General features: G+C 44.0%; 1 protein-coding gene across 1 annotated transcript in view; it reads left to right on the plus strand.

The window, feature by feature from the left end:
* Nucleotides 1–310: 310 nt before the first annotated feature.
* Nucleotides 311–24,309, plus strand: part of LOC111954179 (heparan sulfate glucosamine 3-O-sulfotransferase 5-like) — a 98,471-nt gene continuing 74,472 nt past the window's right edge. The window contains exon 1 of the mRNA XM_023973704.2: nt 311–817. The gene's annotated coding sequence lies outside the window, so the exon portion shown is untranslated. The remainder of the gene's footprint in view (nt 818–24,309) is intronic.

The raw sequence follows: 24,309 nt of genomic DNA on the forward strand, positions 1-24,309 counted from the left end.
TATTATATAATGTCATGACAGTGCCAAGCATGAAGCCCCTGGAAAGTCTTTCAAATATTAAGTGGTACTATTGGTTTTATGGATATTTAAGGACCTCTCCTTGTCAATAACACACACACTTTGCCCTGGTTATCAATTATTTACATTCTACATAGCTGAGGATTTTTATATAAAGGACCACATGTGTTTTTATGGTAGGCTAATTTGATCATCACCTTTCTTGTCTGAGCTGAGCTACATGTATTTTCCCGCATCCACCTTTCTTCTCCAAGAAACACGCCCAAACTCTCAACATCAGTCGTCCGTCAGAAGTCTGCTGCTACTGGTCGAGGTCTGTGGTGGGCGATCCTATTGTATTTGGAACTCAAAAGCTTGAACGCGCATATTCCAACAGCACAGTATTTTTTCAAGGTCCCCTAAAACCAGAGAGAACAGGAGAGGACGTACTTTAATGCAGATCAAACATTTCCGCGGGACAGCTCTGAGATTCACCAACACCATTAATATCCCACTAATTTAGCAGATTTACACCTGTCTTCTTATCGCCAAGACTGGTGTCAGTCTGGAACCATCGAGATGATTGTTTAGAATACTTTGAGAGCATATGAAAACAGCCGACCAGAACATTTTCTAGACGACTCGCTCCGGGACAACTCTTCCGGCAGTGTGTGTTGGTGCTTGAGACGGAGAAGCACCTGCTCTAGCCTGCGGGAAGTTGATTATGTGTAGGCGCTTTCTGACCTCTACTGCATCTTGTCAGTTTTTGTGCATTTCGCTGCTGAGAGGATAGCCGTGTCCCGAGGAGGATGCCGAACAGGTACAGTAACATTTTGCTGGTTCAAAACATTTTTCTAGACGTGTCATGCGTTTCACAATGTCGGTAAGGCGCTGGGTACTGACTAGGCTGTTTTCTACCGACTAATTCGTCACTAAGGCATTTAGACAGGTAACTGGAAGGAAGCATAGGCTGTATTGACATATTTTACGTTTTCATCCCAAAGTCCCTATAACTTAGTTCACAGAAGTAATAGGCCTTTGCATTTTCCTCCATATTTCCACCTGTCAGGACAGAGCTCAAATTGACCTTCTAGACATCATTATTTTTGCCCATGATTTAATAATATAATATTTAGAAACAAACAAAAGTTTCCCTTATGTCAGCCTTTCAGTTCACAGTTATACTAACTTATGTATTGGATACATAGTATACTATATATCCATCTAATAACCATGTAATAACCTCCAGAATTTCAAACATATTCCCACTAAATTAATTTGTAACACTTTATCACCTGTTTATAGTTGATGTATTATAAACATGCACAGCCTCTACAGTATGTGTTTATGCTGTTATTTGCTGTAAATTGCTTTATGAATTCTTATAGCATGTTTTACTATATACCGTACTATGGGAGTGATAGAGATCACTAAATGCATTACACAGGCAGTTCATAAAAATTGTTGATGATAAAACAAAAAATCATAGAGATAGCTTTTGAGATACATTCGCTTACAGATTGCTTTTTAGGATGTACTATAATACACTATATAAAGAAAAGTATGTTGACACCCCTTAAAATTAGTGAATTTCAGCCACACCCATTGCTGTATAAAATCGAGCACACAGCCATGCATTCTCCATTGACAGACATTACCAGTAGAATGGCCTTACTGAAGCGCTCAGTGACTTTCAACGTGGCACTGTCATAGGATGCCACCTTTCCATCAAGTCAGTTCGTCAAATTTCTGCCCTGCTAGAGCTGCCCCGGGAAACTGTAAATGCTGTCATTGTGAAGTGGAAACGTCTAGGAGCAACAACAGCTCAGCCGCGAAGTGGTAAGCTACACAAGATCACAGAACGGGACCGTGCAGCGCGTACAAATCACCTGTCCTCCGTTGCAACATTCACTATTGAGTTCCAAACTGACTCTGGAAGCAAAGTCAGCACAATAACTGTTTCGTCGGGGACTTCATGAAATGAGAGAGCCCTGACCTCAACCCCATCGAACGCCTTTGGGATGAATTGGAATGCCAACTGCGAGCCAGGCCTAATCGCCCAACATCAGTGCCTGAACTCACTAATACTCTTGTGGCTGAATGGAAGCAAGTCCCAGCAGCAATGTTCCAACATCTAGTGGAAAGCCTTCCCAGAAGAGTGGAGGCTGTTATAGCAGCAAAGGGGGGACCAAATCCATATTAATGACCATTATTTTCGGGTGAGATGTTCGACGAGCAGGTGTCCACATACTTTTGGTCATGTACTGTATTTTCTTAGACCTGTTCTCAAAGTTTTCACCTTCATCCAGCAAATTAAAATCAATAGAACCTGATTACTCTGATGTGCAAATAGAGCTCTCATGTCAGACATTTTCAGATCTTAAAACAGATCTGGGCTTCTAGTGATTGGGTAGGTAGATTCAAGAGGGTCTTTGCTTTATAAACACAAGAGTTAGTGTKTTTTAATGTATCCCTCACAGGTTTACTCTTGGGGTTTCTCTGTGTTCTGTTTTGAAGGATGGAGACCAAGGCATTATTTAGACAGGAAAGCGCTGGTTGTATTGCACCCTAAGCTTGCTATGTGCTATCCAGTCATATTTTTCCTATGCCAATGAAATTCATGAGTTTAAAGTGATACCAGACCGACCAACACAACGCAAACACACATACATACACATTACACACACACACACACACATACTCTTTTACACTCATAATTTGCTGCTACTGCTCTGTTCTTTGTTTTACTGTTATTATTATCTATCCTGATGCCTAGTCACTTTGCCCTGCCTTCATGTACTGTAAATATGTACCTCAAATACCTCTTACTTCTGCACATCTGTTACCGGTACTCATTGTATATACTGTAGCTCCATTCTTGTGTATTTTATTGTAACGCTCTTCTACTTCGTCCTCCTCATCAGACGAGGAGAGGCGAGAAGGATCGGATGACCAAAACGCAGCGTGGTAATTTGACATTATATTTATTTAAAGAAAAGCGAAAAAAACACGGAAACACTTTAACCCACTACAAAACAACAAACGAAGTATGACAGACCTTGACTTACGAACTTACATACAACGAAGAACGCACGAACAAGCACAGACTACAAATAAATGAACGAACGAACGAACGATACAGTCCCGTATGGTGCAATAACGACACAGACACAGGAGACAACCACCCACAACAAACAATGTGAAACCACCTACCTTAATATGGTTCTCAATCAGAGGAGATGAAAACCACCTGCTCTTAATTGAGAACCATATCAGGTCACCATTACCAACATAGAAACACATAACATAGAATGCCCACCCACACTCACGCCCTGACCGACTAACAAATAAAAACAACAGAAAACAGTTCAGGAACGTGACATAACCCCCCCCCCTCAAGGTGCGTACTCCGGACGCACCACCAAAAGTCTAGGGGAGGGTCTGCGTGGGCATCTGACCACGGTGGTGGTTCAGGCTCTGGGCGAGGTCCCCACCCCACATAGTCAATCCCAGCTTACGTATCCCCCTCGAATGACCACCCTCCTATTCCACCCACCTAATTTAAGGGGCAACACCGAGATAATGGCCAGCAACGGGATAAGGGGCAGCACCGGATAAGGGCAGCACCGGATAAGGGGCAGCACCGGGATAAGGGGCAGCACGCGGATAAGGGCAGCTCCGACTGAAGTACTGCAGCTCCGGACTGAGGGGCGGCATCCTGGCTGGCTGGCTCTGGCGATCCTGGCTGGCTGGCTCTGGCGGATCCTGGCTGGCTGGCTCTGGCGGACTCTGGCTGGTGGCTCTGCGGATCCTGGCTGGCTGCTCTGGGCGGATCCTGGCTGGCTGGCAGCTCCTGGCTGGCTGGCTCTGACTGCTCATGGCTCGCTGACGGCTCTGGCTGCTCATGGCTCACTGACGGCTCTGGCTGCTCATGGCTCGCTGACGGCTCTGGCTGCTCATGACTCGCTGACGGCTCTGTCTGCTCATGGCTCGCTGACGGCTCTGGCTGCTCATGGCTCACCTGGCGGCTCTGGCAGATCCTGGCTGACTGGCGGCCTGGCAGATCCTGTCTGGTTGGCGGCTCTGGCAGATCCTGTCTGGTTGGCGGCTCTGCAGATCCTGTCTGGTTGGCAGCTCTGGCAGATCCTGTCTGGTTGGCGCTCTGGCAGATCCTGTCTGGTTGGCGGCTCTGGCAGATCCTGACTGACGAATGGCTCTAGCGGCTCCTGACTGACGAACGGCTCTGACGGCTCGGACAACGGGCGGGCCTAATGGCTCGGGGCAGAGGTGGCTCAGATGGCGCTGGGTAGAGGATGGCTCAGATGGGCACTGGGGAGGACGGATGGCTCAGATGGCGCGTGGTAGACGGATGGTCAGATGGCGCTGGGTAGACGGATGGCTCAGATGGCGCTGGGCAGACGGAGGCTCAGATGGCGCTGGGCAGACGGATGGCTCAGATGGCGCTTGGCAGACGGGTGGCTCAGATGGCGCTTGGCAAGACGGGCAGCTCGAGCCGGATGAGGCGCACTGGTAGCCTTGGAGCATGTGTCGGAACTGGAGGCACTGGGCTAAGGACACGTACCGTTCAGGCTACGTGCGGGGAGCAGGGGACAGGGCCACACTGAACTCTCAAAGCGTACTACTGGCCTGGTGCGTGGTACCGGCACTGGTGTACGGCTGAGGGCAACGCACATCATGGAAACGAGTACGGGGAGAAGGAACGAATGTGATACAAGCTTCTTGGGAGACGACCTAGATGCTTGGTGCGTGGTGTCGGAAACAGGAGGCACCGGGCTGGAGAGACACGCACCATAGGGAGAGTGCGTGAGGAGGAACAGGGCTTCTGGAAACGCACTGAAGCCTGGTGCGTGGCAGTAGGCACTGGTTTGTTACTGGGCTGGGCGGGAAGGTGCCGCCGGGATATACCGGACCGTCGCAGGCGTACTGGCTCCCTTGAGCACCGAGCCTGCCAAACCTTACCTGGTTGAATGCTCCCCCGTCGCCCGCCCAGTGCGAGGAGGTGGAATAACCCGCACTCAGGGCTATGTAGTGCGAACCCGGGGACACCATGCGTAAGGCTGGTGCCAGGTATCCGGTCCCGAGGAGATGCACTGGAGACCAGACGCGTTGAGCCGGCTTCATGGCACCTTGGCTCCCAATGCCCAATCTAGCCCTACCAGTGCGGGGAGGTGGAATAACCCGCACCGGGCTATGAACACGTACAGGAGACACAGTGCGCTCTACTGCGTAACACGGTGTCTGCTCGTACTCCCGCTCTCCACGGTTAGCCTGGGAAGTGGGCGCAGGTCTCCTACCTGCCCTCGGCCCACTACCTCTTAGCCCCCCCCAAGACATTTTTGGGGTTTCTTCACGGGCTTCCGTGCTAGCCGCGTACCTTCATACCTCCGATCTTGGGCTCTCGCTGCCTCCATCTCCTCACGAGCGCGGCGATATTCCCCAATGTGAGCCCAGTGTCCTTTTCCCTCCATTACTTCCTCCCATGTCCAGAATTCCCGTGTAGTGGACCACTGTTCGTAGTCCCGCTGCTTGATCCGGGTTTGGTGGGTGGTTCTGTAACGCTCTTCTACTTTGTCCTCCTCATCAGACGAGGAGAGGCGAGAAGGATCGGATGACCAAAACGCAGCGTGGTAATTTGACATTATATTTATTTAAAGAAAAGACGAAAAAAACACGGAAACACTTTAACCCACTACAAAACAACAAACGAAGTAGACAGACCTTGACTTACGAACTTACATACAACGAAGAACGCACGAACAAGCACAGACTACAAATAAATGAACGAACGAACGAACGATACAGTCCCGTATGGTGCAATAACGACACAGACACAGGAGACAACCACCCACAACAAACAATGTGAAACCACCTACCTTAATATGGTTCTCAATCAGAGGAGATGAAAACCACCTGCCTCTAATTGAGAACCATATCAGGTCACCCATTAACCAACATAGAAACACATAACATAGAATGCCCACCCACACTCACGCCCTGACCGACTAACACATATAAAAACAACAGAAAACAGGTCAGGAACGTGACATTCATTTTATTCCTCTTGCGTTAGTATTTTATTTTTTATCTTTAAACTCTGCATTGTTGGGAAGGGATCGTAAGCAAGCATTTCACAGTAAAGTATACACAAGTTGTATTCAGCGCATGTGACAAATACAATTGGATTTGATTTTGATTTTATATGTAACAATACCACCAAATAATGGATAACATCAACAGATTCGCTCTCTCTCACTCTCTCTCTCTCTGTGTGTGTGTCTCTCTCTCTCTCTCTCTCTCTCAGCCTCCCCTCTCTTTCATTTCCTATGTGTAGGCTCTTTGTTCTGTGTGTTCGTTTTTATCTCTTTGTGTCTTCCGCTCGTTTCTCTGTGGTGATTTAGTTTCATTACTGTCTACAGATGCTTTTTGCAGTGTAGATTGGCCTGTCATCATTATTCTGCAATTACTTTATAATAGGTATTTTGCAATTAGTTAAGTCTCCAACCTCATCTATAACAGTCTGTGTAAACAAAGACATAAACCACACAGACCAATACTGAATAATGTGCAATGGCAGAATGAACTACGTTAGTATCTACACATTGCAGTGCCATGTTGTTGGATGTTCAACATGGGTAAAAAGACAACGGCATAACTTCCTTAAGCCACCTGCCTCTGTGTTCTCCAGCGCAGTCTTGAACATGGGTGCACCTCAGCCACGCTCATGATCCTAAACAATATCATAACCGCCATCGATAAAATACAGTACTGTGTAGCCGTCTTCATCGACCTGGCCAAGGCTTTCGACTCTGTCAATCACCGCATTCTTATTGGCAGACTCAGTAGCCTTGGCTTCTCAAATGGCTGCCTCGCCTGGTTCACCAACTATTTCTCAGATATAGTTAATTGTGTCAAATCGGAGGACCTGTTGTCCGGACCTGTGGCAGTCTATATGGGGGTGCCACAGGGTTAAATTCTCGGGCCGCCTCTTTTCTCTGTATATATCAATGATGTCGCTCTTGCTGCTGGTGATTCTCTGATCCACCTCTACGCAGATGACACGATTCTGTATACATCTGGCTCTTCTTTGGACACTGTGCTAACAAACCTCCAAACGAGCTTCAACGCCATACAACACTTTCCGTGGCCTCCAACTCCTTTTGAATGCTAGTAAAACTAAGTGCATGCTCTTCACCCGATTGCTGCCCGCACCCTCTCGCCCGACTAGCATCACTACTCTGGATGGTTCTGACTTAGAATATGTGGACAACTACAAATACCTAGGTGTCTGGTTAGACTGTAAACTCTCCTTCCAGACTCACATTAAGCATCTCCAATCCAAAATTAAATCTAGAATCTGCTTCCTATTTCGCAACAAAGCCTCCTTCGCTCATGCCGCCAAACATACCCTCATAAAACTGACTATCCTACCGATCCTTGACTTTGGCGATGTCATTTACCAATTAGCCCCCAACACTCTACTCAGCAAACTGGATGTAGTCTATCACAATGCCATCTGTTTTATCACCACAGCCCCATATACTACCCACCACTGCGATCTGTATGCTCTCGTTGGCTGGCCCTCACTGCATATCCGTCGCCAAACCCACTGGCTCCAGGTCATCTATAAGTCTTTGCTAGGTAAAGCACCGCCTTATCTCAGCTCACTGGTCACCATAGCAACACCCACCCATAGCACACACTCCAGCAGGTATATTGCACTGGTCATCCCCAAAGCCAACACTTCCTTTGGCCGCCTTTCCTTCAAGTTCTCTGCTGCCAATGACTGGAACGAAATGCAAAAATCACTGAAGCTGGAGTTTTATATCTCCCTCTCTAACTAAGCATCAGCTGTCTCAGCACTTACCCATCACTGTACCTGTACACAGCCAAACTGTAAATAGCACACCCGACTACCTCATCCCCATATTATTACTTACCCTCTTGCAACCCAGTATCTCTACTTGCACATTCACATCTGCACATCTATCACTCCAGTATTAATGCTAAATTGTAATTATTTTTGCCTCTTTTTGCCTCTGCCTATTTATTGCCTTACCTCCCTAATCTTCTATATTTGCACACACTGTACATAGTTTTTTATATTTTTTTTATTTTGTGTTACTGACTGTACGTTTGTTCATGTGTAACTCTGTGTTGTTGTTTTTGTCATACTGCTTTGCTTTATCTTGGCCAGGTCGCAGTTGTAAATGAGAACTTGTTCTCAACTGTCCTACCTGGTTAAATAAAGGTGAAATAAATACAATTAAAATTAAACATGGGCACCAGTAGACTTCACTAGAGAGCTTGATATCCTTCTCCTTCTCAGCAGAAACTGTAAGTAAAGGATGGGATCTCATGAAAGGAGTCTGTCTTTCCCCTCTCCACTCACCTTCCACCCCCACATAGGCAACAGTACACCACAGGGATGAACTAATGGCTGCTGCATTGTCGAAAGCCTAATTTGAGATAATAAATGCCATAATGGCAAACAGTGGGAGGCATCCAGGGCACCATATTGTTGTATTCATCTTAATGATTCCCGCTGGGTAGGGCTGCAGCAGGGTTCCCAGGCAGGAAGCTGAAAGTTGAATACAGGCCAGTCTCCGTTGACCTTCTGGAGGTAAAAAATGAGGTGTCCTGCTACTGGCTGATGAAACAACAGGCCTGGCTGGAGAGCTTGCCAAGCACTGTAAAACTCCCAGGAAAAAGAAAGAAAGAAAGAGAGAGGAGGAGAAGGAGAGAGAGAGAGAGAGAAGAAGAGAGAGAGGAGGAGAGAGAGAGAGAGAGAGAGAGAGAGAGAGAGAGAGAGGAGAGGAGAGAGAGGAAGAGAGAGAGAGAGAGGAGAGAGAAAGGCGAGAGCAGAGGAGTAGAGAGAAGAGAGAGAGAGAGAGAGAGAGAGAGAGAGAGAGAGAGAGAGAGAGAGAGAGAGAGAGAGAGAGAGAGAACCCTGTCACTCAGAGTTTACAGTGTCCTTTATGGTGAATACATTTTCTCCATCTCTCAAAACCCAAGTTAGTTATGTTACATTTTATTCACGTTTGGGGGCAGAAGCACTAATTGAATGTATTTAGTATACAAGATAAACCATTAAAAACATACACAGTGTAATCATGCCCTTATGAATCAGTGTCATCATTCCTGATCCATAATAATCCATGGTGTTTGCAGAACAACAACTGAGATGAATTGCTTGCTTGCAATGAATGCAATTAGAGAAAGAGAAGAGATGGGCAAAGGTGTTAAAAGCTGCTGCATATCATGTACACATGTGTCAGTCCTCCTCCACTATCTAAGTCATCTACCTGTGGCTGGTGAGTTATAGCTAAGGTGACTGTGATCATTATTCACAGACCGATCTGCTCTTCCCTTGCATTCTGTTCCTCTTGGGTCTGATCAAGTGTGCTCTATTATACCTCCCAGTAATTATTTGTGGAGGTCTGGCTGTGTAGCATCTGAAGGACAGCGGCGCGTACTAGCACCTTTGAAAACAATATCACAATCCACATCCATTAGGCATATGGGTTTCATTCTCAGGATTCATCTGAAACAATTTAGACGCCATTCTCAAGGGTTTACCGTTGGAATCCTTACATTAGAGTTTGTACTTCTGATTCTCATTTTCTTTTTTCCAATTGAGCTTCTCTTTCAAACACACATTTTTATTTCACATGAAATAAGCATGGTTTAATTAGAAATACAAAAATGCATGCCATAGTATTGGTGATATGTTGAGTAGCTTTTGCTACAGGTTTTCGAATCAGTCTCAGGGTATATCAGGAATTGTATCTTTTTTCGTTTGTGTTTGGATGAACAATGAAAGTGATAGCTCTCCCTCTGTGGTGCTTGTGGTTTTAAAGCCGTTGAAGGAAAACGCAGGGAATTACCCCTAGCATGGATCCATATTTACTACCAGTGCTCTGTGCTGTGTGTAAATGAATTTGGAATGCATAAATAATGACGACGACTTCTTCTGTGAGTGAGTGATGCCTACGGCCTCGCTCCCTCCCGTGTTCCTCATCGTCCCTGTTGCAAGCTCTCGCTGTTCATTACTTATCGTCCCCCACCCAGTCTCTGTTGTAGGCTAAGCCATGATAGCGCACCTGTAGCAGTGCTTCCATTAGGAATAGTGAGTGACCGGTACAGGTGGCACCGGGCTGATGACACGCACCTCAGGGCGAGTGCGGGGAAGAGGAACAGGACGGACCTGACTGGGGACACGCACTTGAGGGAGAGTGTGAGGAGCAGGAACAGGACACACCTGACTGGAAAAGCTCACTTGAGGGAGAGTGCGAGGAGTTGGCACAGGAGGTACTGGGTTGAGAAGGTACACTGGAGACCTGGTGTGTATAGCCGGCATCAATTGTTCCGGAACTTTAACACACGTTTCAGGACGAGTACGAGGAACTGGCACAGGTGGCATCAGACAGCTAACACGCTCCTCAGGGCGAATGCCGTGCATACTACGCCAAACCAACAGCTCTCTCTCTTCACTCTCCTCCAATTTGATCAACAACTCCTCGAAGGTCTCTAACTCACCCCTCCGTTCACTCTCCTCTAATCTGTCCAATAACTCCCCGACAGTCTCTGACTCACCCCTCAACTTCGCCGACTGCTCCATGTGCCCCCCTCAAAAGATTTCTTGGGGTTTCTGTGGCCTACCTCCCCGACGTCGTTGCTGTCCTCTCATGCTCCTAGGCCACTCCCGCCAAGGAAGGCGATCCTGTCCTGCCAGGATTTCCTCCCAAGTCCGGGAACCTTCCCATCCAGGATCTCTTCCCAAGTCTAGGATACTTCCTCCTCCTGGGCACGRMGCTTGGTCCTTTGTTGATGGGATCTTCTGTCACGATAGTTGTAATGATGAGACCAAGGCGCAGCGTGCATAGAGTTCCACATACTTTTAATAAAGAGAAACTCACTAAACAAAACAACAAAAGTACAAACGAAACGTGACGCTACTGGAGTGCACAAAGGCAACTTACTGTATACAAGATCCCACAACTAACAATGGGGAAAATGGCTACCTAAATATGATCCCCAATCAGAGAAAACGATAAACAGCTGTCTCTGATTGGGAACCATATCAGGCCAAGATAGACATTACAAACACCTAGATGACCCACCCGCGTCACTATCACGCCCCAACCAACACAGAGAAAAACAGCTTACTATGGTCAGGGCGTGACATTTATTCAGTTTAAGGTTTTGCACCGTCTCCATTACTCAAATGACAGATTGGAAAAAATATACCCAAATGTTGACCCCAAGTGTTTGAGATGCCACCAGAGTCCAGCGACTGTGGGGCACATGTTTTGGTCATGCCAATCTTTGAGTGGCCTCTGGGACCCCAGAGGCATTCTCACATATGTGTAATACAACTGTTAGACCCAACCCGGTCACTGCCATTTTTGGGGTACTTCCTCTAGACCAGAATGCTACCTCGCTGCTAGCTCACTGCCAGCTTGCCGCCTTGTCCTCTTTCAATGGAAGTCTGCAAAGTGGATGGATGGGAGGGAGGGAGGGAGGGAGGGGGTGGGAGAATGAGGGGTTGGGGTTGCACTGTTTTTTTATATATGTGAAAATCTATAAATAAGGTTTTAAAGCATATGTAGTGTACGTATATGTGCAAGCATTGGTGAATGTCGGCATTGTATTAGTACATAGTCTTTTTTGTGTCAAGTCAAAACACATAATAGTTGTGTTAGTAACTGACACAGATAATAACATGAGTAGGTATATTATTACTCCATTTATATAAAGAGGTGGGCATTTGAGTTTGGACCAATATTGGAATCAATTTAGCCTTTTCTCATTTAGAAACTGTTAGTTGTGACCTTCATAGGGGCGTTTCCCATAGGGACAGATCTAGGATTAATTTAATTAAATAATAAATAAAAATAATAATAATTAACGGATCCACTTCCCCTCCCCCAACATGAACCATTAGTGGGAAAAATGCGAAACGAACCCAAGATCAGCATCTAGGGGCAACTTCACCCGACCTCGATTCCTCCATCTGGGGGGACAAGTATCTGTTCATCCATAGGACATTCTAGACATTTGAAATGTCTGTATGTTTAAAAGGAAGAGCTCGGCTTGTCTTCTGTCACATATCTTAGTCCAATCCACCTTTTCATCTCAGGCAAAGGGAACAGAATGGGTAGCCCATTCTAGATCAGATGGGAGATCAGGGACCTCCACATACACGTACGTGCACATGTGCATCACACACATACACACTAAGGCTTGGAGATATGGCCTAAAAATCATATCTCGATCTTTTCAAAGTTATGGGCGATTCACGATATACTGTATTCACGAGTCACTGAGCTTTTCAGTAAGGCCATTCTACTGCCAATGTTTGTCTATTGAGATTGCATGGTCAAATCAAATCAAAGTTTATTTGTCACGTGCGCCGAATACAACAGGTGTAGACCTTACAGTGAAATGCTTACTTACAGGCTCTAACCAATAGTGCGAAAAAGGTATGTGTGTGTGTGTGTGTGTGTAGGTAAGTAAAGAAGTAAAACAACAGTAAAAAGATATTTGAAAATAAGAGTAGCAGTATTTAGTAGTAGTATATACAGACACCGGTTAGTCAGGCTTATTGAGGTAGTATCTAGTGGAGGAATGTGTGTACTGTTCTGCACTGTATGTTCAGTCCCATGGAAGACCCAATGCAGATAGCTGCAGAGAGAAGGTCAACATTCCTAATAACAGGCATAATCTCCTCTATGCATGTCAGTCATCCCTTGTGTATCTCTGTCAAGCTCTTTCCACAGCTTTCAATCATATGACACAAGTGATTGACTGTTGACTGACCATATTGGCCACTGGCTGAATACAAACACAAGATCAGATCATTCAAGATCGTTCAAATGTTATACATAATGTGTCTCTTATAAGATGTAGTTTTAAATGAATGTTTAATTCTGGCATAGATCTGGCAACACAAAAAAGATTCTGGGGAAGATATTACAATCTCCCCTTCCCCCTTCAAAGCTTCATAAAGTCTCACGCTTGTGAATCAATTGATAAACATCAAGTTTTATCTGATCTGCCTTCCTCTCCGGCTGTGTCCAGGGTATCATTCTCCAGCCTGACCTCTCTGTTGACAAAAATGATGAGAGCAGTATTTGTTTGTTGTCTGACTGCAGAGCACTCACTCATTACTTCACAGAGACAGACAGAGGTTGTGGTGGGGTTTTTTCTCCACTGTGGCGTGTCGAGTTGCGTCAGGGTTCAGCGTTTTCTTGTTTTTTTTTGCATTAGTGTGTCGCCGCTGAAGTCTTGACCGTAAATAATATACACTGTTGAAGCTTGGTTGACTAATGGTAGACATAACTAAATGAGAGTCAGGTTCATGGCTGCCAGGAATGAGGGGAAAAAGGACAGAGAGAGAGAGAAGGGACCTAATGTCTCTTCTTCAATTCACTCTGCTGAGAACAAGATATGAGAACTAATGTATTCTGTAATGTTACCTTACAAGTGGCATCACAAACAATACCAGCAAGTCATATGTCTGGTTTAGTGTTTATTACAGTATATAGACTTGAGATTATTTTTGGTGATTCATGCTAGTGAAACAACATCCCATTCTTGGCGAAGATGATTTGATAGTTTTTAGGACGTCTAGACAAGTCTGTCAGTTGTTTTATGTAGTGATAGAGTACTCTCCTAACTTGGGCCACACAGGGGCACAGAGTTACGGGGATACAGGTTTGATCTGTCTGACAGTGGAATGCAACACAAAGTGACAGAGAAGCGTGATTCATTTTGAGCTGCTATTCACCGCTGTCAATTACACGTTTTATAGGGAGGTGCTCTCAGAGTTGCCATGGCAACCCCGTGTCTTTGGGAGAGCTATGCATCCCCTGTAGGGCTTGTGGATGGAGTGCTACACATTTTACTGCCCTGTACCATTTAAAGATTCAAAGTTTTCAGCGTCCAGGGACAGAAACAATAAGCATGAATACTTAGCAGTGTTGGCAGAGCGAGCATAGTGTGTACCGTGGACCTAGTTTCTCCACTGAGTTCTTTCAGCTTAGCTAGGATTGCTGAGGCTATCTCTTGCAAAAAGATCGGCTTTGACAATTTTGTGTCGAGGCAAGAGTCTTTCAGAGGCAGTCATACAGCGGCATCGGTTCCAAGCCCTGGAGTATGTTGAGTTTAATATTTCCACTTTTCAACAGGAAATTGCCTGAGATAGGACAGTTAGACAAGCCTCTTAGATGGATCCAGGCAAATGAAAATGGATGGGTTGACAACTTGATTCAAGTCAAATAGTATTGAGATACAAATTCTGTACACAGACAGTCTCCTCTGATTTAACCCTCAACCCTGAGTTTGCATCCACAGACTGAAACATCTAGGAATCTGCCATCTTGGAGATACTGCTACTGGCGGCCAGGAGAGGTGAACCTGAAACATACAGAGATGAATGGAGAGACAGGGACATGGAGTCTGGAATGCTTGATGTCATTCAGATCTGGCTGAGCCACTGGAGAGTGATGCTGATGAGGAGTAATCTAACCGGCCCTCGGACAGAGAAAAATCTCTCTCTCTCTCTCTCTCTCTCTCTCTCTCTCTAGTCTACCCACTTTGAGTTATGGGCGGCATTTATCTGATGGAGCGGTTCGTTGCTGTTTGAGCCTTGTTTTCAAGTCCTTTTTTCACTTACGTTGTATCGATCGCTGTTGCCAGAGTGTTAATGATGAGTCATACTAATAAATGGGATGACCCACACCGTATTCAATTACCTCCCTTTCTTATAGAAATGGCCCCTTGTAATTGAGGTCTAAGCAGATGCACTTAGAAAAGAAGAACAGCAGGCAAAACACAATTACCCAGATAGCCTTCACACTGATACCAGTCGAGAAGAAATATGGAGCAGAGCAGATCTAAGGCTGTGTAAGTTTATAGTTCTCATTTTTTATTGGTGTCTCTCACTAAAAGAGATTAATGATTCGGGGAAACTAGTGAAATAAAATACTGGTGTGAAACTGACAGGATAATAATTTATTGGAATTAATAGGGGAGCACATCCTTATTTAATTCATACGGTGTGGTATTTTCCCCAAGTTGACTGTACTGTAGGTTGTGTTGGGAATGTGCAGTCACAGTTGTAGATGTAATGCCGAGGGCCTCCGGTCAGGCTAAGGGTTTATATACATGAATAATTGAATGTAACGAGGCTGTGTAGGACAGAGTTGTGTAACCACAAGGCAAAGTGCTTCTGTTCAGCCCGTCATCACTCGAGACATCTTTTGACTTCATGTAGGCCACATGGAATGTAAAGAGTCTTAAAGTTCTATGTTGAATTCTACTGACTTGCTGTATATTTATAGAGAGGAGGAGGAAGAGGAGGAAGAGGAAAAGGGCTATGGGATATTCTTGTCAGTGCTGGCCACCCTGTCTGGGTGTGTTATAAGCAGAGGAACTGGGGGGGAGCTGGAGTTTGCGTGACTTTCATCTAATAGCAAGCTGAATAATTCAAGAGAACCAACCAAGGAATGTTTTAGGTAGAAATGGTCTGGATGTCTCCTGGGCACGTCTTACTTCTCATAGGAAACCAGTTAGAACTCCCTGCTGCCCATTTAAACTATGTTCTGAGAAAGAAGTTGACCCAGGACTGCTTAGATTCATGTGAACATGTTTTCCTAATGCATAAGAACGTTGATCACTTAAACCATGACAAAACCTTCATGTTGGATCTCCAGTGCTTATGTGGATCAACGATTACGTTTTAATGATTTGTGTTTTTCTTGCAGGCAGCATAACAAACACGAGGATCTAGTTTACATGGTTTCAGAATATCAGTCTACCAGCTCCTCTAAAATGTGTTCATTTCATAGCCAGTTTACTCCCTGAATCTCTGAGAGGGCAGACTCCTCTCCTCATAACTTTATTATATTCTCAGGACAGTCTTGTGTCTGATTGCGTATTCAGGTCACCCTGTTGCAGCCCGAGGGGCGTTAATAAGAGACATGTCAGAGGCCATAAAGGCTGTGAAACTGGAAAGTTTCTGCTGTCAAAACAGCAAAATCCCATTAATATTCAATTGGTCTCACATAGCAGAGCTAGGAGGCTACAGCATTCCTTTAGTCATCAATTAGCCCATGGAGTAGGGCACATAGGCTGAGTGACACCCAGTGCTCGCCCACGTCATAGCCCTAAAATAGTCAGTCAGAACATCAGCATTGTCCTTTAGTTTGACGGACCTGACTCCAGTGCTAATCTACCACCAATAATAATAAGAGAATAATAAGAGAATGATGCTGTTGAGGACACTGTTTTGAATAGACAATGCAATCTGTTGCATGTATTTGAATAAGATATTCAACATTAGGTTAATGCAATAAACTGCAGGCTCTTTCTTAAGGCCGACAGGTGAAGGAAGAGCTGCTAGATCATCTTAACTCGAACCCTTACTGGCATCTGATTAACTATGTTAGAACAACTATGTTCTAACTATGGTATGGAGCATAATGGTTTAACATAGACTAAACAAGTATCCTAGATTTTAGTGACGTTTTTATAGAAGGTAGTGGGTCGTTCCACCAATTCAGTGCCTTTTGTTTAAAGAACGAAAAATAACCGCTCCTCAGCACTAATTACTTGTTACTTCTGTGAACTTTTATTATCCTCCCCCCTCATGAGGGACAGAAATTAGAAAATATCTTAAAGATATGTGGGTTTTTGGTAATGGAATTACAAGGCAAAAGTTTATGTTTCTTAAACTTACAGAAGGTAAATAATTTATCCAAAACGAAATATGTGTTGATATTAGTTGGCAGGGGTTTTTACATCAACATTATTGTGTGTTGATGTACACTGAGTGTACAAAACATTAAGAATCCCTTCTACAAGGTGATGAAAGCGTTCCACAGGGATGCTGGCCTATGTTGACTCCAATGCTTCTCACAGTTGTGTCGAGTAGACTGGATGTCCTTTGGGTGGTGGACCATTCTTGATACACACAGGAAACTGTTGAGCGTGAAAAACTCAGCACCGTTGCTGTTCTTGACATAAACCGGTGCGCCTGGCACCTACTACCATACCCAGTTCAAAGGCACTTCAATATTTTATGTTGCCCATTCAAAATGGCACACATACACAATCCAGGTCTCAATTGTCTCAAGGCTTAAAAATCCTCCCCTTCATCTACACTGATTGAAGTGGATTAAACAAGTGACATCAATAAGGGATCATAGCTTTCACCTGCATTCACCTGGTTAGTCTATGCCATGGAAAGAGCAGATGTTCCTAATGTTTTGTACACTCAGTGTATTTCTGATACCTTTTAAGGCTTTTTCTGGTAGATGTTTTCTAAGACCCCTTTTCTATCTGTTTATCCAGAAACCAAAGCCTTTACGTATGCCTAATTTTTAAGATGGAAAATGGTTGAAAAATGTATATACTGTATGCCTTAATTTCCCCAAAATATGGACTCTTACTGTATCTTCCATTTGACACCCAATTTGATATGCTCCTATGAATTCCCATGTTGGTGCTCAAGGGTAATTTTTGATGGAAATGCCTTGCTACAGCAAACAATATTACTATCATAAGATCATTACCCTCAAGCAGAACTATCAGGGACTTTGACTTAAAGTACTCTGACACTGTTGGCTTTTTGAAATATTAAAATCATCCTGAAAGCAAAATCTGTCACTTTTGCTTAGAAACTCATGTTCTCACTCGGCCAAATGTAAAGTTTTGTGTCTGAACCCTCTCCAGGCCTGAGAGTGCAGTGCCCTTGCCTTTGCCAGTTAAATAAAGGTTAAATAAAAATGTTAAATAAAAACAAGGAGACTCACCTAATGCTTTTCAGTGTCAGATCCCACAGTTACAAATACTCCCCTTCCCTCTACCTTTTGAAGCATGTGCTCAAGTATTAATGTGCAGGGTTGTTTCATGGCTAGCTTTATTTTTTGTATTTTTTTTGTGTCTCCTAATGAATTTGAAATAACCACACTCAAATGCAGTATTCAATTTGGGAATATTAGTGTGTAACATTTGCTGAAACTGTTCCAGTGCACCTCTTGCACTCCTCTGCTCTCTCAGATGCACACACAATCCATCATTGCATTTTTTGTCACGTATAGAATGAGGTGCAAGTGGGGCTTGGCACAAGTCAAGGTACAGTACATCCTCCGGGATGTAACCTACAGGTTTTTATCCTCTCAGAGCTGCAGCCTTGCCTGCTGCATAACAGCTTCTTAAGCTTACTGTTGCTTACGTGACCTAGGAGGTTATACAAACATTACAGCCCCTGAAAATAATTCAGTTTTTTGTCATTTTTGTTTTGACATCTCTGTGTTTACACATTGTAAGCATGTGTTCCATGGTTGTATCCAGTCTCTCTCTCTCTCTCTCTCTCTCTCTCGCTCTCTCTCTCTCTCTCTCTCTCTCTCTCTCTCTCTCTCTCTCAAATGGCGTTTTCCTGGGCTGTGTAATATCTCAGAGGTCTCAATTGTAAGTGTTGATGGTCTTTTAGTCTTCAAAGCAGTTCTGTTGACTTTCTGTTTCTCTGTTTACTCCACAACACTGCATCAGCCATCCAGTTTGGCACTTTCAGCAGCATACAATTGTGTTTTTATATAACATCACATTTGCTGGGTTTTCTTTTAAATCTGCTGTACTAATGATATTATATGCAGAAATCTGACCTAATGCTAATGTACCAAAACACTGTAACGAACACAATAATGTAACTACAGTAGAAGAAAAGTCCACTGTTCAAGCTTTAGGTTCTTTCAATTGCTTCACTACTTAGACTCTGCTACCTACACATGCAGTGTTGAGTTCATATGAACACAATACATGCATGAACTGGGATGTATTATTCATTCTTCCATGTTTCTCTCTGCGTTTTGGATGATGTGGTAGGTGGTGGGGGGTAAAAGCTGAGGCAGCAGAAAAAAAGGCCTTGAGAATAACAGTTTGCGTTGAGCACCGGAGCTGATGACCTCAGAGTCAACAAATACATTTGCAGGTCATAGGTGCTCTCCATCTCCGACAGCCACTTCCATTATCAGCGGACAGCTGAGCGTCTTCCAAGATTAGGTGCAGCCTCTGCATCGCAAGGCACAATGGAGATGAGGAGGATGGAGGGTAGGTGTAAGGGAGGGGGGTATGGACACGGACCGGGGGTAGATGGACTGGGGGGTTGCAGCGAGCGAGGTCATCCATTCTGGAGCTCCAGCTACTGTCTAGGTCAGTAGATGTACATATATACACTACCGGTCAAAAGTTTTAGAACACCTACTCGTTCATGGGTTTTTCTTTATTTGTACTATTTTCCTACATTGTAGAATAATAGTGAAGACATCAAAACCAAGAAATCACATTTATGGAATCATGTAGTAACAAAAAAAGTGTTAAACAAATCTAAATATTTTTTGAGATTCTTCAAATAGCCACCCTTTGCCTTGATGACAGCTTTGCACACTCTTCTACAATGTAGAAAATAGTAAAATAAGAGTGAGTAGATGTGTCCAAACCTTTGACTGGTACTGTATATTTAACCATTTTATATATGGTATAATTGTGTGATATGACAGCATTTAGCAAACCCGTGGTGTGCATGATCATGAGCGAATTCATTGTAGCCTATCATTTCACTTCCCGTGTGAGAACCATGAGCACGGGCTTACTAGGCTTTGCTGTACTGCGGTCAAAGCCTGCCAGCAGCCTACCTACCAAAGATTGCCCCGTGTCCATTATAATGCAGAAAAACTAATATCAGCTATCTTTCAAAGTTATCCATATTAGCGGAGCTTCATCTTATTCTTTCTATCTATTTCTATGGCAGATTTGCAGGCGCAATTTATGGAAGATGCAAAAACTTTGGAGATAACAATAGATGGCAAAGTCAAAGATAGGCCAGTGGTTTCCTCTAAATCAATATGTATGACTAATCCAGCTCCAGAACCAGCCGTTGAGCCAGCTGGCTAATCTTTTGAATACGGTGTAGTTAAAAAAAAACAGCATTAACAGATAACATTAGCTAGCTAGATAAGGTTAGCAAGATAGCTAGCTAGATAATGTTAGCATGCTAGCTAGCTACACTGACAGCTGTCAGTGCCTTATTTGTTGATGTTTGTCAACTCCACGTGGAAATTCCAACACCCAAATTGTGAATATAATATACCTCTAATATTCTTTAGAGGTGAAACCTAAACATGCATTTTCTCTCTAGAACAGGAAATTAGGTCTAAATAGTGGTGTCAACTTCCTCTGGGGTGTTCCTTTAAATAGTATTGAATAAATATATTTACATTCAAGTGTTAGACATCGACAGCTAATGTGTTGGAACCATTACCAATGCAACCAGTGGCATAGCCAGACCACAGAACTATAATGAGATGATATTTCTATGGGACAGACCTCCCTCCTAGACTATGTAGGGCAGGCTACAGTATCCTCAGCCCCAGGGCTTCGTAGTACAGGATCTATAGATGAGAGCAGAGCAGGGCTGAGTGAAGGAGTCTGCAGGGTTGCTGTCCATGTTGCTGATTCAGCCCAAGGAGCAGGGAAAGCTATCACCCCAGAACTCAGACTCAACTATGAACACTTTTACTAGAGTGAAGATACATATTTGCTTTTGGTCTGAATAGTTCCATGACTGCGAGTCTGCGAGCGAATAGAACTGTGTCTCAATTATCCCTCATGCTTGTCATTTGACAGATATTAGGTGTATTTATTCAATTCAAATATGTCCCAAGTAGTGCATAAGCAGTGCTACTCATTTGTGCAAATAGATTGATTTATTTCCAAGGTATGCTGTTCTTATCAGTAAAACGCTGCATCATAGTATTGGTTCAGCAGAATTAAATCCACTAGACGTGGTTCTGTGTCTAATTGGATTTGCTGCTCTGTGATTTGTGGGATCGGTAGTGTCCTTTTAACACAATTTCACGAACAAGAGATTATTGATAACAAGCCATGAATATAATGGCCGGCTGTTGCGTGCGTGGTCAGTGAGGAGGGAAGTGTCATACGTTGGGGAAGATTGATGCAGGCCACGCTGTGTGGGGTCAAACACATTTCCAGAGCTGTGGCTAGGAAGCCATGGCCAAGTGTAACTGCTGTTGGAAGGAGAGGACCAAGGTGCAGCGTGGTACGTGTCCAAAATTATTTAATGAACACTGAAATAACAAAAATAACAAAGAGAACGACCGAAACAGTTCTGGCTGGTGCAGACACACAACAGAAAACAACTACCCACAAAACACAGGTGGGATGAGGCTACCTAAGTATGGTTCTCAATCAGAGACAACGATAGACAGCTGCCTCTGATTGAGAACCACACTCGGCCAACACATAGAAATATAAAACATAGAACAAAAACATAGAATGCCCACCCCAACTCACGCCCTGACCAAACCAAAATAGAGACATAACAAAGGAACTAAGGTCAGGGCGTGACACCAAGGTAAAACTCTACATCTACATACTATATGTATAATATACCCTGTTAAACATTTCTGCACTATGAGCCCAATGCAAGGGGAAAAAGTTGTAAATAAACCCATTGCGATGCGATATGCATTACACAGTTCTGTCTAGACATGATAAAGCCATGAGAAGTTTAGACATGATATTATTGTACTGTATCTGCCACTCAAAGAAAATAGATGACTATCAACAGTCGGGTTATGAGGCAGAGTTTATATGAGCTCTGTAATCATTGGAATGCATGTTTATACCCCGCTGTAAATAAACCATGGTAACAGTGGCCATGGTTAGATGAGCCTCCGTAAAAACCGCAGAATCCTATTAAAAAATATATTAAAGTGGCCATGTTTTATGAAGTCAAATCCACTCAATATTATTTCCAAGGTTCATAGCTTAGCATTGGGACTTGGGAGGGAGCAACTGACAGGATCTTATTACACAGGATGTAGCAATGGACAATAACAATCCATAGATCTCAGGGCCCTCCACATTGATGTCAATGTCTCTTGTATCCCATCTTACCGGGAAAAGTATTCATTTTGATGTCATCGGTTCCTATCAACAACCTCTCATGTGAAAGCTGAAGAGTTATGTCTCTCTGTTGAGCATTGACAGGTCACTGTGGTGCTGTGCCTCAGAGAAACTATGTTCACCTTCCAGCCATCACAATAACAACTGAAATAGAGCCGTCCGCACTTCTACACTTCTAACCCACCTGAGCTTTCATTTTCTGCTGGGTTTCTTAACTAGTGATGCATCACAGCACACAGCATGCACAGAAAGGGCTGCTTCGTGGGAATAGCTGTTGCCTTGGCTGTTACATTACTTTTGGCTGAGTGTGTGATTTAATTTACTCTGTGGCCCCAGCTGATGCACTCTTCATTATTTGTCAACACAGCAGAGCATGACTTATTAATGATTTCTTCATGGTTTATTAAGCTCACAGTCAAAACACTTCGCTGGGGACTTCTTTGGGGTAAAGTTCCCTTTCTCTCCTCCCACTGACAAAACAATTTCATGCTGAAAGAAAGTTWAAAAAAATGGTTGTTTTTGCTTTACTCACAACACCTGAGTCCCAGTATTCAACACTGTGTAAGGAAAACGATACTCCTGGGAGCTTGATCATCACATGGGACTGGATTACTGCTCGTGTGCACTTTGCCTTGCGGCCATCTTGGAGCAGATTGTCCATGTTATTGCAGAGCTGTGTGTGTGGTATCAATCAGGCTTGCTTACCCTTAACCATTCATCCTTCAAGCTGTAGATGCCATTTAGAGGCCCTCCTGGTCAATGATTTTGGCAATCTACAATTATCACCGCCTCAACAGTGAGTGGCGGCCATGCCAAATGGAGCCACAGTCGGCCAGAAGAAGAAGCAGTAGTGTGGCTCCCCTCCCCGGCCACCTCAGATCAGGAAGCACTGCCATCAAGAAGGCTCTGCTTATTTTAGGCATGGCTCCTTTCCTCTACCCTGTCTGCATTATGGATGTGACTTGGTCTTGGAGCACATGGCAGCCTTGGAGTGAGACTATAGATTTACTTTAGAGGGGGTTCTCTCTACCCTCTACAGTCTACACCGAGCACTGAGGTCTGAGAGACAGATGTTCTTTTCCTGATTCTGTTTACTAGGTGGGCTCGGAGCCAGCGAAGCCAAGTTTACCACTGTGCTTGTTACTTTGCCTGTATCTATGTCTAGACCAGCTCCAATACATTTACTCATCTGCTGCTTACCCTGATTAAGTTTGTGTGATGCTCATGCAAAAAAGCAGAAGAATTTTAGAGTCCTTCATCCTTCAAGCTGTAGATGCCATTTAGAGGCCCTCCTAATCAATGATTTTGGCAATCTACAATTATCACCGCCTCAACAGTGAGTGGCGGCCATGCCAAATGGAGCCACAGTCGGCCAGAAGTAGAAGCAGTAGTGTGGCTCCCCTCCCCGGCCACCTCAGATCAGGAAGCACTGCCATCAAGAAGGCTCTGCTTATTTTAGGCATGGCTCCTTTCCTTTACTCTGTCTGCATTATGGATGTGACTTGCTCTTGGAGCACATGGCAGCCTTGGAGTGAGACTATAGATTTACTTTAGAGGGGGTTCTCTCTACCCTCTACAGTCTACACCGAGCACTGAGGTCTGAGAGACAGATGTTCTTTTCCTGATTCTGTTTACTAGGTGGGCTCAGAGCCAGCGAAGCCAAGTTTACCACTGTGCTTGTTACTTTGCCTGTATCTATGTCTACACCAGCTCCAATACATTTACTCATCTGCTGCTTCCCCTGATTAAGTTTGTGTGATGTTCATGCAAAAAAGCAGAAGAATTTTAGAGTTGGCAGGAAGACATCTCATGTTCAGAATGACTCATTGTAAAACTAGATATTAAATCAGTGATCAAATAGTTCTCTCTGAGCAATTGTGTTAGTATAAAATAATATAATTTCCCCAATTTCTTTTGCATACAATATAGTTCAGTATTTGTATTATTTATTTTCTACATAATTTTTTGCTCATCTTTATCAAGGGTGCCAATCATTTTGGACATATATGTGTGGAATTATCATGGGTCTAGTTATACAATGACAACCCAGAGACTCTTCTGGTGTTTTTGCGCTTAGAGACAAATAAGATAACTCATCAGTTGGGAATGACTTCATGTTGCTACATCTCAGCTCAAGTGATCAAAGTGGGGAGAAAACAAGCTAATTGGATCTCCTCAGGGAAATCAGGCAGGAAGACAGATCTTGCTTGAAATGTAGTTCAAAACACTGAAAATACAGTCTAAATATATACAGTACAGTGCAATATTATTTATGTCATTTCAAATCACGTACACAGAGAT

Source organism: Salvelinus sp. IW2-2015, linkage group LG28 (assembly GCF_002910315.2).
Source record: "Salvelinus sp. IW2-2015 linkage group LG28, ASM291031v2, whole genome shotgun sequence".
Taxonomy (NCBI): domain Eukaryota; kingdom Metazoa; phylum Chordata; class Actinopteri; order Salmoniformes; family Salmonidae; genus Salvelinus; species Salvelinus sp. IW2-2015.